Consider the following 14,521-nt stretch of genomic DNA (forward strand, 5'->3'; position numbering starts at 1 on the left):
CTATCCCTACTCTAAAGCTGTCTGGAAGTCTGTCAAGAGTCTCAAATTCTTTAAAAACTGTAAGTAAGTCATGTGCTAAAATGTCCCAGAAAGTCAGATAAAACTCAAAGGGGAGTCCGTCCATGCCCGGGGACTTCCCCTTCTTAAAACCCTTTAAAGCTTTTTCCAATTCTAAAAGATTAAAATCCTGGGATAAAAGCACATCTGGACTCTTAACTTTTTCATCTAAAAACCCTAAAACTTCCTCTAAGATGCCATTGTGTACCTCTTTAGTGCCGTATAAATTACTGTAAAAACTTTCAATTTCCCCTAAAATCAGGTCAGTTGTATTTACTTCCCCCCCTCTAAAAGTTTTTAAAATATTGATCGACCCTCCCCGAGCTATTGTCTTTTTAAAAAAATACCTGGTACACTTCTCTCCTTCCTCTAACTCCCTTTCTCTACATCTTAAAATGACACCTTTGCTCTTTGTTTCAGACAGATCTGACATTTCTTTCTTTACTTCTTTTATTTCATTTGTAAAATCCAATCCATTGTTTAAAAGGTTAAAATATCTCTGCAGTCTTTTTTGCAACCCCATCATGCGTCTTTTTTCTTTATTCTTTTTTTCTTTTCCAATTTGTTTAAAAAACCGTCCTGTCCTTTGTTTCACCATCTCCCACCACTGTGCACGTGAGTCGTAAAAGTCCTGGAGGGTCTGCCATTGGCTGAACTGCTCCCTATACTCACTAACCACTTCCTTGTCCTCTAATAGGGAACAGTTCAGCTTCCACAGCCCTCCCCCTGCAGTCACACCCGTGGGGAGTGAAAGAGTGCAAGACAGCATCATGTGGTCGGAAAAAAAGAGGGGGGTCAATGTAGCATCGGTCGGCGGGAGGTCCCTGGTAAAAATATAGTCAATTCGAGAGGCTCTGGCACCGTCACCACTGAACCAGGTGAAGCCTTCCTCTCTTTGATGCATTGTTTTAAAACAGTCAACTAACTTAAAATCTTTGACTATATTTTGTAATAAAACCGATGTCTTGTCGACCTTAAAATCCTCTCCTACCCTCCTTCTGTCCTTTTTTGATAATACACAATTAAAATCCCCTGCTACCACTAGGGGAGCCCTGCCTAGCATGTGGGGTTGCAAGTCTTCTAAAAGCTCATACCTGTTATTTTTTTCAGTAAAACCATACATATTTAAAATGTTAAGATCCTTACCTAAAAAAGTCAGATTTGCTAAAATTGCCCGCCCGTCCCTCACCACAGTGCTGCCCTTCACCAAAAGGTTGGGATTTTTTATTAAAATAGCAACACCGTCATTTTTGTTAAAATTGGACCCACTCCAAATGGAAAATCCTGGGGTCCAAATCTCCTCCCACTTCCTGTAATTTGTTAAAAAGGGCAAACCACATTCTTGCAATAAAAACACATCTGACTTAAAAGTTTTTAAAAAGGATAACACACTCTGTGCTCGCAAAGTAGACCTCACACTTCTCACATTGATTGTAGAGATAGTGAGGGCCATGAGCAGTATGGTTAAAAATACAAGCATTAATAGAAGGATAAAACCAAAAGACTGCAGAAAGTTACATTAAAATCATGTTATGTCATGTAGCACTTGCTTCTCCTTTTCCCCAGAAAAACTGGGATCAGGAGGGCAAATGCTCGCCGCCTCAGAGTCCACAGAGAGAACCTCTTGTGGCTCCTTCGGTGACGATGTTCTAAGCTTAACGTGCAAAAAGGAGACTTCATTGGGAGATTCTGCGGGCCACATACGGTCTAGATCTAACGAAGAGGAACTATCTAGCCGATGCGATGCCCGCAGCCTTTTCTCCTCTGTTTGAAGCAGAGGAGATCTCGCAGACCTTTTTTGCACCTGAGCATTGGGGAGTGAACCCTCGGATTCACCCCCACTATCCACCACACTAACCTCCGATACGGTGTAGAGTGAGGAAGCCGTTGCATCCTCCTCCTCCTCCTCCATTTTGTTTTCACTTCTCTCTTGTTGGGGAACGGCTTCCTCACTCTGTTCGCTGTTAAAACTTGACTCCGCCCCTGTGGCCGCCCCACTTCCTTCCTCCTGCCCACTCCCTGAGGCTGGCTGGGAAATAGAATTTCCCGCCAAAACCTCAGGGACCGCCTCCTCCTTCCTTTGCTCTTTTGTTTGTTCCACATGTGGGGCGGCCATTTTGTTGCCTTTCAGTTTGTTGGCAAAACTTTTAGGGCAATCTCTGTAGAGATGGGATGACTCCCCACAGAGGTTGCACCGCCTGCCATTGGTACACTCTTCAAAAGTATGACCAATTTCTCTGCATTTCCCACATATCATTTCCTGGCATGCTTCAGCTAAGTGCCCAAACTTTCCACATTTTCTACATAATTTGGGCATACCCTGGTAGTGAATGTAGCCTCTGTTCTCACCCAACACAATCATAGAAGGCAGATGCTTCAGGCCCTGGTAGCCCCCAGCGTCTTCCCATTGTTTAATGGGAATTCGCCAGGAGCATGTCCAAATACCATCCTCATCTAAAACCTTGCCTGGCTGGCTTCGAACTGTGCAAAATCTGCCCAGCCAGACACAAATGTCCTCCCCAGTCACTGTCTCATTAAACATTCTAACAATCACAGTTTTAAGTGTGTTGTCAGAGAGCTTTTCAACAGTAAACATGGACAGCTGGGATTTAGCTACTTCAAATCTGTGCCAGAAATCATTCAGGTGGGAAACCGCTCTAAAACTAACATCAAATCCTTTGTTCAGGGGCAGAGTCACGATGCAATTCAGATCATCAGGTTTAAAATTTAGAGTTTTTTGGATCAGCTTCCTGGAGAAGTCAAGACGTGACATCCCCAGGAGCTTCCCCTCAACTTCTTTGAATAAAAAACGCACGCTGTGGTGCCTCCTCATGCCGGCACGGGCAGCCGACATGGTGGAGACACCAACAGCCTAAAACTTTAAAAAACAATAAATAAATAAATAAATAGATAAAAAGGTCTTACCTTAAAACAGAACCGGAATAAAAGCAGCTGGATCAATGTACCTCTCAAAAGTTTGGGGCTCAAGTCACTGAAGGACCCAAGCCGGAAAAACCTCCAAGAGGCGATCGCTGTCTCTACCCTAGGACCAGACACTTGATCTTAGCCAAAAGGCCGAGAAGCGATGACACAATGACGCAGAGGCGGGGGAGCCGTCAAAGGCCACGCCCACCTGGGCCGTGGCGAGAGGGTCTAAAGGTCGCCAGCAAACAAGCTCAGCTCACAGCAATACAAGCTCAGCTTGACTGTTGACACCGAAAATGGATCACAGCAGAGCGCACAACACGACACTTTGGAGTGCAACCTGGGATTTTGGACCAACAAACATTCTGCCCTAAAAGTGAGCGGGCAGACCAAAGCGTACGTCGAAGAGACTTGAAACTCTTGAGGGATGGTAGTACCCGCCCGGTCTACAACATCACCAAGGCTCGGCCCAATCGGCCCCAAGGTGGCGCTGCAGCGATCAGAAGTACGAAATGCCTCGTAACTCCTGAACCGTCCGTCGCAGACCCAAGTGTCTTACATCACCGGAATCCTTGGCTCGGGCCGAACAAGACGCAGGCCTCGGATTCGATGGTTGCGCTGGCGAGATTTTCGGGTATTTGGGATTTTGTGAAAAAGCTACTTTTGCACACTAGTCCTAGGTCTTTCGCCCGATCTGACCCAAACCGGTGCAGAAAGATTCCCTGGAGTCTGATTGCCGCATGCTTGATCCAAGTGGATTACGTCTGCTAAAACTGTCGACATACGCGTGGCTAAAATTTTGCTAAAAAGTTTGCAGTCAACGTTTAAAAGAGTGATGGGTCGCCAATTCTTTAAGTCAGTCTTGTCGCCTTTCTTATGTAATAGCGTCACTATCCCTATTCTGAAGCTGTCTGGAAGTCTGTTCACATTGTCAAATTCTTTAAAAACAGTCAGTAAGTCATGTGCTAAAATGTCCCCAAAGGTCAAGTAAAATTCAAGTGGTAGTCCGTCTAGTCCTGGGGACTTCCCACGCTTAAAACCTTTCAGAGCTTTTTGTATTTCTAAAATCGTAAAATCCTGTCTTAAAAGTGCACATTGACTCTGGAGCTTTTTGTCTAAAAAATTTAAAACTTCCATTAAGGTATCGTCGTGTACTTGTTTTAGGCCATATAAATCACTATAAAAGTTTTCCACCCCTCTTAAAATCTCTTCTGTTTCATTTACCACCCTCCCATCCGATTTCAAAGTTGTCAAAGCCCCTCCCCGTGTTATAATTTTTTTAAAAAAATATCTTGTACACTTTTCCCCTTCTTCAATATCTTGTTCTCTACTCCTTAAAATGACACCTTTACTTTGAATTTGGGCTAAAACTGACATTTCTTGTTTTACTTCTTTTATTTCTTCACTAAAATCAAACCCAATTTTTAAAAGATTAAAATACCTCTGTAGTCGTTTTTGCAACCCCATCATGCGTCTCTTTTCTTTTTTCTTTTTCTCCTTTCCTATTTTCTTAAAAAACTGTCTCGTCCGTTCCTTTACCATTTCCCACCACTGTGCACGTGAATCATAAAAGTCTTGGAGGGTCTGCCATCGGCTGAACTGCTCCCTGTACTCACTAAATACTTCCTCATCCTCCAACAGGGAGCAGTTCAACTTCCACAGCCCTCCTCCTACTGTCACACCAGAGGCCAGTGAAAGGGTGCAGGATAGCATCATGTGATCAGAAAAAAAGAGGGGGGATAATGTAGCATCGGTTGGCAAGCAGTCCCGTGTAAAAATGTAGTCAATGCGAGAGGCTCTGGTGCCATCACCACTGAACCAGGTGAAGCCCTCCTCTCTCTGATGCATTTTTTGAAACTCTTGAGGGATGGTAGTACCCGCCCGGTCTACAACATCACCAAGGCTCGGCCCAATCGACCCCAAGGTGGCGCTGCAGCGATCAGAAGTACGAAATGCCTCGTAACTCCTGAACCGTCCGTCGCAGACCCAAGTGTCTTACATCACCGGAATCCTTGGCTCGGGCCGAACAAGACGCAGGCCTCGGATTCGATGGTTGCGCTGGCGAGATTTTCGGGTATTTGGGATTTTGTGAAAAAGCTACTTTTGCACACTAGTCCTAGGTCTTTCGCCCGATCTGACCCAAACCGGTGCAGAAAGATTCCCTGGAGTCTGATTGCCGACAGCGATGGGGAAAAAAGTCGGAATTTCGATTCACGTTGGCGACGGGACGCCAAAACGTTGGGAGTGGGCGAGGCGGGCTTTACTTAAATGGCCATAACTCTCCAACGGAATGAGACAATTACACCCAAGTCGGTACACCTGTGCACGGGCTCAGCCTGTGCTCAGGTGAAAAGGGATGTGGCGACTGGCCACTTGGTGGCGCTGTAAACAGTAAAAACAACAACATGAATACGGCCATAGGCGACTGTATGTCAGGTGATTTTTCACACATGCACAAGGTATTCATACCACATGATAGAACTCCTCATTCGGAACAACTTTGCTTCTAGGACCACTGCTGCCAATAAAAGCGCTGGTTGAATAATGGAGATTATTTGAAGAATGATGAAAAAAAAAACTAAAAGACAGCCCTACTTTTGCAGACTGGTCCTAGGTTGAGAGTTTTACATCTCTCGATCAACCACTGCAGTTCAATTCTCTGGACTTCCTAGGTCGTTAACTACCAGAAGAAGAGGAACTCGAACAATCTGCTCTTTTAACCAGTGTGTCCAGGGGAGAGCGCGAACGCAGTCCCCCACTACCATAAATTATGCAGTCGAGATTCCCACATTTGGGGAATTCGCAGGGGTCAGCACAACCGGAGTGCAATGGCCGAGCCTCGCCCTGGGTGAACCACCTTCCTGATCATGGTGTCTCCCCTGCCAGGTAAGTATGAATTCCCAGGCCTCCCGTCAGAGGCACCGTGTCCCTCTCCGCAATCCTCACCAACGGTCGGACAATCAAACACACACCTGATTCAACTCATCAGCTCATTCGTAAAAACTCCAAGAGATAAGAGAGAGACATCAAAAACCTGCAGAGTCGGGCTCTTTTGCTGTTGTTGTTGTGGATGATGTTGTTTTCATGCTCCGGATCCATGAGCCAAAAATCAATTTCATACGCGGTCACCGGATAGTGGACGAATCAGATGTTAAACGAGATAAGAACAGAGTTGTTGTTTTTTTTTCCCTCTCACACCACCATTACCTGTATAGCATATGATCACCTACAACACCTTTAAAGCACCCATACACAGCAATATACGTTACTTCCATTAACACCTGCTGCCACACAAGACTAAAACATCTCTTTCATTGAACACAGTTTTTGGGGGTGCACCGTTCCCAGAAGTACTGCAATACCGGGTCGATGCGTGGAGTGGACGGAGCAAGCCCCTCTTCCATCTCCCAGTTCCAAAAATCAATTTAATATATGGTGCCCGGGTAGGGCACGTATCAGATATTAAACTGATAAGAACAGATACTACACTTGATCTTAGCCAAAAGGCCGAGAAGCGATGACACAATGACGCAGAGGCGGGGGAGCCGTCAAAGGCCACGCCCACCTGGGCCGTGGCGAGAGGGTCTAAAGGTCGCCAGCAAACAAGCTCAGCTCACAGCAATACAAGCTCAGCTTGACTGTTGACACCGAAAGTGGATCACAGCAGAGCGCACAACACGACACTTTGGAGTGCAACCTGGGATTTTGTGAAAAAGCTACTTTTGCACACTAGTCCTAGGTCTTTCGCCCGATCTGACCCAAACCGGTGCAGAAAGATTCCCTGGAGTCTGATTGCCGACAGCGATGGGGAAAAAAGTCGGAATTTCGATTCACGTTGGCGACGGGACGCCAAAACGTTGGGAGTGGGCGAGGCGGGCTTTACTTAAATGGCCATAACTCTCCAACGGAATGAGACAATTACACCCAAGTCGGTACACCTGTGCACGGGCTCAGCCTGTGCTCAGGTGAAAAGGGATGTGGCGACTGGCCACTTGGTGGCGCTGTAAACAGTAAAAACAACAACATGAATACGGCCATAGGCGACTGTATGTCAGGTGATTTTTCACACATGCACAAGGTATTCATACCACATGATAGAACTCCTCATTCGGAACAACTTTGCTTCTAGGACCACTGCTGCCAATAAAAGCGCTGGTTGAATAATGGAGATTATTTGAAGAATGATGAAAAAAAAAACTAAAAAACAGCCCTACTTTTGCAGACTGGTCCTAGGTTGAGAGTTTTACATCTCTCGATCAACCACTGCAGTTCAATTCCCTGGACTTCCTAGGTCGTTAACTACCAGAAGAAGAGGAACTCGAACAATCTGCTCTTTTAACCAGTGTGTCCAGGGGAGAGCGCGAACGCAGTCCCCCACTACCATAAATTATGCAGTCGAGATTCCCACATTTGGGGAATTCGCAGGGGTCAGCACAACCGGAGTGCAATGGCCGAGCCTCGCCCTGGGTGAACCACCTTCCTGATCATGGTGTCTCCCCTGCCAGGTAAGTATGAATTCCCAGGCCTCCCGTCAGAGGCACCGTGTCCCTCTCCGCAATCCTCACCAACGGTCGGACAATCAAACACACACCTGATTCAACTCATCAGCTCATTCGTAAAAACTCCAAGAGATAAGAGAGAGACATCAAAAACCTGCAGAGTCGGGCTCTTTTGCTGTTGTTGTTGTGGATGATGTTGTTTTCATGCTCCGGATCCATGAGCCAAAAATCAATTTCATACGCGGCCACCGGATAGTGGACGAATCAGATGTTAAACGAGATAAGAACAGAGTTGTTGTTTTTTTTTCCCTCTCACACCACCATTACCTGTATAGCATATGATCACCTACAACACCTTTAAAGCACCCATACACAGCAATATACGTTACTTCCATTAACACCTGCTGCCACACAAGACTAAAACATCTCTTTCATTGAACACAGTTTTTGGGGGTGCACCGTTCCCAGAAGTACTGCAATACCGGGTCGATGCGTGGAGTGGACGGAGCAAGCCCCTCTTCCATCTCCCAGTTCCAAAAATCAATTTAATATATGGTGCCCGGGTAGGGCACGTATCAGATATTAAACTGATAAGAACAGATTTTTTCTTTCGAAAAAGTTTTATTGTCACAGGGTTTCATTCCATGTTTTCCATTTACATTTTTTTATAAATCAAGTATTTATTTACACATCTTAAAACAACAAAAACAAATAAAAAAGACACACTTTATAGTTAAAAATCAATTATTGATTGTGTGTTGTGTAAAAGTCCATGTATGTTAATATTTGAGTTGTATTAAAGGAAACGTAAATGGATTAAAATAAATAGGAATAAAACATAAAAACAATAAAACAATAAAACTTGCCAAATAAAACATCTCTTGTAAAGGATCGAGGGTGAGTCCCTATCAAGATTGTCCATTCACTCCAGGTCTCCAGAACAGGCCCCAGACTCCCCGCTTCTGGTGCCCAGCGGAGATCCCCTCTCCTCCGGCCCGCTGGCCCGCTGTTCCCGTAGCCGGTGTGGTGAGGGTGCATCTACGGGCGGCCAGGGTCGGTGGCGGCCGGGACCTTCTACGTGTGACCCCGGCCCCCCCATCCGAATAACGACGTGCGGCCCACCCTGCAGCGTTGATCTTATTTTCTGCTCGCACGCGTGGAGGGGGACCGTCACGCGTTTCCCCACCAGCAGATTTCTGGTGACCCAGATGGCATCCTTGATCACGTTTAGGGTGAGCCAGAGCGAGGAAAATTTTGGTTGTGTCAGCTCCTTCAAGCCCTGACCCACCCCCAGGATGGCGAGCTTGTAGTCCACCTGGGCCCCACCCGCTGGCAGGCACGGGAAAAACAGGGGGCCGGTCTTGGCCCACAGGTCCCGCGCTTCGCCGCACTCCCAGAGCAGATGTCGAACGGTCTCCGGGGAACCACATCCGGACCGTGGGCAGGTGGAGTTTTTGGCCATGCCTCTGGAGTGCATAACCGCCCTGACCGGGAGGATCTCATGAGCCACCATCCACGACAAGTCTTTAAGCCTGTTCTGGAGAGCTGGGTGGGCTGCGTTCCTCCAAACATCTTTGGCCTCACCTAGTGTGAGGCCTGGAACCGGGCTCACCGATTCTCGATCCTGCACAAGAGAGATAAGAGACTTATGGTTAGTTAAAATGGTGGCATCATTTGTCTCTAAAAGATATTTCTTTAAAAATTTCTTAATAAAACTATGCTCTTTTGACAAATTAAAAGACACAGGACTTTTAAGATCAATGGGTAAAATTTTCAAAGTTCTTAGGTATGACCCCATCCAGAATCGGGTCATGGCTGCTGTCTTGTGTTCTCTGGATGGGGTCAGTGCGTACTGGATGTGGAGGGCGGCAAAGCGGCTGCCTAAAAACAGGTGGGGGTCTGGGAGGCCTTTCCCGCCATTCTCTTTTTTCTTTTTGACGACCTCCCTCTTTAGTCGTTCCCACTTGGACCCCCACAGGAAATAAAATACCGCCCTCTCCAGGTTGGCCAGGAATCGTCTTGGGGGACTAAAAACAGAACAGACAAGTAAAATCAGTGGTAAAATCACAGCTTTAAAAATTAAAATCTTGCCTTCAAACGTCAATTGTCTCAGTCCCCAAAAGCCCAGTCTTTGCCTGACTTTCCCTAACATGTCAGTCCAGTTTCCTTGTCCTCCACCCTCTCTGTCAAATTTTACACCTAAAATTTTCAAATCATTGTCTTTAAAATCCAAATCTAGTCCAACTGTGTCCACGTTCCCCCACGGCCCGAAGAGCTGGGCCTCGGACTTACTCCTATTGAGCTTGGCGCCCGAGGCCCGACCGTACCAGTCAGTCAAGTCCATTGCTCTTCGTACTGATAAAAGGTCAGTCGCTAAAAGGGTCACGTCATCCATATATAAAACACAGGTCGCCGTCAGTCCACCAGTCCCTGGGATGTCTAGTCCTTTAATCCATTTATCCCTTCTCAAGATTTGTGCCAGTGGCTCAATACAAGCCACATACAGAAGGGGAGATAAAGGACACCCCTGACGGACGCCGCTGTAGAGTTTTACAGCTTTGGATAAATGCCCGTTAACCAAAATTCTGCTAGACAGATCGTTGTACAGCAGTCCCACCCAGGCTATAAACCTCCCAGGAAACCCCATTTTTTCCAGTACCTGGAACAGGTACTGGTGCGAGACGCGATCAAAGGCTTTTTCGAAATCTAAATTTAGGACTACTAGCCGAATGTTTCTGTCTCTCGCAAAACAGATGGCGTCTCTGATCAGTACCAGGCTGTCCGTGATCTTCCTGCCGGGCACAGCGCATGCTTGATCCAGGTGGATTACGTCCTCTAAAACAGTCGACATACGTGTAGCTAAAATCTTACTAAAAAGTTTACAATCATAATTTAAAAGAGTGATTGGTCGCCAGTTTCTCAGGTCAGTCTTGTCCCCTTTTTTGTATAGTAATGTAACTATCCCTACTCTAAAGCTGTCTGGAAGTCTGTCAAGAGTCTCAAGTTCTTTAAAAACTGTCAATAAGTCGTGTGCTAAAATGTCCCAGAAAGTCAGATAAAACTCAAAGGGGAGTCCATCCAAGCCTGGGGACTTCCCCTTTTTAAAACCTTTTAGCGCTTTGTGCATTTCTAAAAGAGTAAAATCTTGGGATAAAAGCACATCTGGACTCTTTACCTTTTTGTCTAAAAACCCTAAAACTTCCTCTAAGATGCCATTGTGTACCTCTTTAGTGCTGTATAAATTATTGTAAAAACTTTCAATTTCCCCTAAAATCAGATCTGTTGTATTTACCTCCCCACCTGTAAAAGTTTTTAAAGTATTAATTGACCCTCCCCGTGTTATTGTCTTTTTAAAAAAATATCTAGTACACTTTTCCCCTTCTTCTATTTCTCTCTCCTTACATCTTAAAATGACACCTTTAGTCTTTGTTTCGGACAAATCTGACATTTCTTTCTTTACTTCTTTAATTTCTTCTGTAAAATCCAATCCACTGTTTAAAAGGTTAAAATATCTCTGCAGTCTTTTTTGCAGCCCCATCATGCGTCTTTTTTCTTTATTCTTTTTTTCTTTTCCAATTTGTTTAAAAAACCGTCCTGTCCTTTGTTTCACCATCTCCCACCACTGTGCACGTGAGTCGAAAAAGTCTTGGAGGGTCTGCCATTGGCTGAACTGCTCCCTATATTCACTAATCACTTCCTCATCCTCTAATAGGGAGCAGTTCAGCTTCCACAGCCCTCCCCCTACGGTCACACCCGTGGGTAGTGAAAGGGTGCAGGAGAGCATCATGTGATCAGAAAAGAAGAGGGGGCTCAATGTAGCATCGGTCGGCGGGCAGTCCCTTGTAAAAACATAGTCAATTCGAGAGGCTCTGGCGCCATCACCACTGAACCAGGTGAAGCCCTCCTCTCTTTGATGCATTGTTTTAAAGCAGTCAACTAACTTAAAATCTTTGACTATATTTCGTAATAAAACCGATGTCTTGTCGACCTTAAAATCCTCTCCTACCCTCTTTCTATCCTGTCTTGATAAAACACAATTAAAATCCCCTGCTACCACTAGGGGAGCCCTCCCGAGCATGTGGGGCTGCAGGTCTTCTAAAAGCTCATACCTGTTGTTTTTACCTGTAAAACCATACACATTTAAAATGTTAAAATCCTTACCTAAAAAAGTCAGATTAGCTAAAATTGCCCGCCCATCCCTCACCACAGTGCTGCCCTTCACCAAAACATGGGGATTTTTTACTAAAATAGCAACACCGTCATTTTTGTTAAAATTGGACCCACTCCAGATGGAAAGTCCTGGGGTCCAAATCTCCTCCCACTTCCTGTAATTTGTTAAAAAAGGCAGACCACATTCTTGCAATAAAAACGCATCTGACTTAAAAGATTTTAAAAAGGATAACACACTCTGTGCTCGTATATTGCTCTTCACACTTCTCACATTGATTGTGGAGATAGTGAGAGCCATGAGCAGTATGGTTAAAAGGGTGTGAGACATTTAAAAGCAACCAAGGGACTACAGAGATATAATTAAAATCATGTTATTTCTTGTTGCACTTGCCTTCCCTTTTCCCCAGATGAGCTGGGATCAGGGGGGCAAGTGCTTGACGCCTCAGGGCTCGCAGAGAAGGCCTCTTGCGAATCCTTTGGCGATGATGTTCTTAGCTTGAAATGCAGAAAAGAGACTTCATTAGGAGATTCTGCGGGCCACATACGGTCTAGATCTTCCATGGGGGAACTATCTAGCCGATGCGCTACCCGCAGCTTTTTCTCCTCTGTTTGAACCAGAGGAGATCTCGCACTTCTTTTCTGCACTTGAGCATTGGGGAGCGAAACATCTGTTTCACTCCCACTCGTGGACACACTAACCTCAGACACGGTTACTAGGGAGGAAGCCATTTCCTCCTCTTCATCCTCCATACTGTCTTCTTTTTCAATTTCATTTTGAGGATTGGCTTCCTCCCCCTCACCAACTGCCAGAATTGACTCCGCCCCTGTGGCCGCCCCACTTCCTCCTTCCTGTCCAATCCCTGAGGCTGGCTGGGGGTTTGAATTTCCCGCCGAAACCTCGGGGCCCGCCTCCTCAATTGTTTGTTCTTTGGGTGGGGCGGCCATTTTGTTGCTTTTTAACTTGTTGGCAAAACTTTTAGGGCAGTCTCTGTAGAGATGGGATGATTCTCCACAGAGGTTGCACTTTCTGCCATTTTGGCACTCTTCAAAAATGTGCCCAATTTCTCTGCACTTCCTACACACTACTTCTTGGCATGCCTCGGCGAGATGTCCAAGTTTGCCACACTTGCGGCATAGCTTGGGCATCCCTTGGTAATGGATGTAGCCTCTATTCTCTCCCAACACAATCATAGAAGGTATTTGACTCAGGCCATGGTAGCTGTTGGGATCTGCCCATTGTTTAATGGGCACTCTCCACACACAGCTCCAGATACCGTCTTCATCTAAAACCTTGACTGGTTGTCCACGAATAGAGCAATATCTTGCCAACCATACAGAAATATCTTCTCCACTAACTGTTTCATTAAACATCCTGACAATCACAACTTTCAGTGAATTATCAGTCAGTTTTTCCACAGTGAACATGGAGAAATTGGCTTTACACATTTCAAATCGAGTCCAAAAAGTACTTAGCAAGGAAGCAGAAGCAAAACTTACATCAAAGCCATGATTCAGGGGCAGAGTCAACAGGCAGTTTATGTCCACAACCTTAAAACCGAGTAACTGTTGGATGCACTTCCTAGAAAAGTCCAGCCTGGACATGACCCGGAGAGTGCCATCCTCTTTTGGTTTAAATTTAAAACGCACGCTGTGGTGCCTCCTCATGCCGGCACGAGCAGCCGACATGTTGGAGGCACCACTAGCCTGCTGCGGCTAAAACCCAACAATAAATATACAATAAATAAATTAAAACCTGCTTACCTTAAAACCAGAAGATTCCTCGTAGAACGAGTCGTCAATTAAAAGCCGCTTGTCAATGTACCTCCTGAAGGGTGTGTGTCCCGTGTGACAAGCAACACACGAGACCAAGTCCAACAAGAGGCGATCGCTGTCTCTACCTTAGGACCAGACACTTGATCTTAGCCAAAAGGCCGAGAAGCGATGACACAATGACGCAGAGGCGGGGGAGCCGTCAAAGGCCACGCCCACCTGGGCCGTGGCGAGAGGGTCTAAAGGTCGCCAGCAAACAAGCTCAGCTCACAGCAATACAAGCTCAGCTTGACTGTTGACACCGAAAATGGATCACAGCAGAGCGCACAACACGACACTTTGGAGTGCAACCTGGGATTTTGGACCAACAAACATTCTGCCCTAAAAGTGAGCGGGCAGACCAAAGCGTACGTCGAAGAGACTTGAAACTCTTGAGGGATGGTAGTACCCGCCCGGTCTACAACATCACCAAGGCTCGGCCCAATCGGCCCCAAGGTGGCGCTGCAGCGATCAGAAGTACGAAATGCCTCGTAACTCCTGAACCGTCCGTCGCAGACCCAAGTGTCTTACATCACCGGAATCCTTGGCTCGGGCCGAACAAGACGCAGGCCTCGGATTCGATGGTTGCGCTGGCGAGATTTTCGGGTATTTGGGATTTTGTGAAAAAGCTACTTTTGCACACTAGTCCTAGGTCTTTCGCCCGATCTGACCCAAACCGGTGCAGAAAGATTCCCTGGAGTCTGATTGCCGACAGCGATGGGGAAAAAAGTCGGAATTTCGATTCACGTTGGCGACGGGACGCCAAAACGTTGGGAGTGGGCGAGGCGGGCTTTACTTAAATGGCCATAACTCTCCAACGGAATGAGACAATTACACCCAAGTCGGTACACCTGTGCACGGGCTCAGCCTGTGCTCAGGTGAAAAGGGATGTGGCGACTGGCCACTTGGTGGCGCTGTAAACAGTAAAAACAACAACATGAATACGGCCATAGGCGACTGTATGTCAGGTGATTTTTCACACATGCACAAGGTATTCATACCACATGATAGAACTCCTCATTCGGAACAACTTTGCTTCTAGGACCACTGCTGCCAATAAA

General features: G+C 46.1%; 3 non-coding genes and 1 pseudogene across 3 annotated transcripts; all 4 read right to left on the reverse strand.

The window, feature by feature from the left end:
- Positions 1-5,712: 5,712 nt before the first annotated feature.
- Positions 5,713-5,876, reverse strand: LOC143726845 (U1 spliceosomal RNA). The gene has a single exon (XR_013199072.1). It is a non-coding gene; the product is annotated as a U1 spliceosomal RNA (small nuclear RNA).
- Positions 5,877-6,310: 434 nt separating this feature from the next.
- Positions 6,311-6,501, reverse strand: LOC143727173 (U2 spliceosomal RNA). The gene has a single exon (XR_013199380.1). It is a non-coding gene; the product is annotated as a U2 spliceosomal RNA (small nuclear RNA).
- Positions 6,502-7,331: 830 nt separating this feature from the next.
- On the reverse strand, positions 7,332-7,495 carry LOC143726846 (U1 spliceosomal RNA). The gene has a single exon (XR_013199073.1). It is a non-coding gene; the product is annotated as a U1 spliceosomal RNA (small nuclear RNA).
- A 434-nt stretch (positions 7,496-7,929) lies between these two features.
- On the reverse strand, positions 7,930-8,104 carry LOC143727327 (U2 spliceosomal RNA; annotated as a pseudogene).
- Between the last annotated feature and the right edge of the window lie 6,417 nt (positions 8,105-14,521).

The sequence above is a fragment of the Siphateles boraxobius genome, unplaced genomic scaffold (genome assembly GCF_051911475.1).
Source record: "Siphateles boraxobius isolate OS27281-9 unplaced genomic scaffold, OSU_SipBor_1 77, whole genome shotgun sequence".
Taxonomy (NCBI): domain Eukaryota; kingdom Metazoa; phylum Chordata; class Actinopteri; order Cypriniformes; family Leuciscidae; genus Siphateles; species Siphateles boraxobius.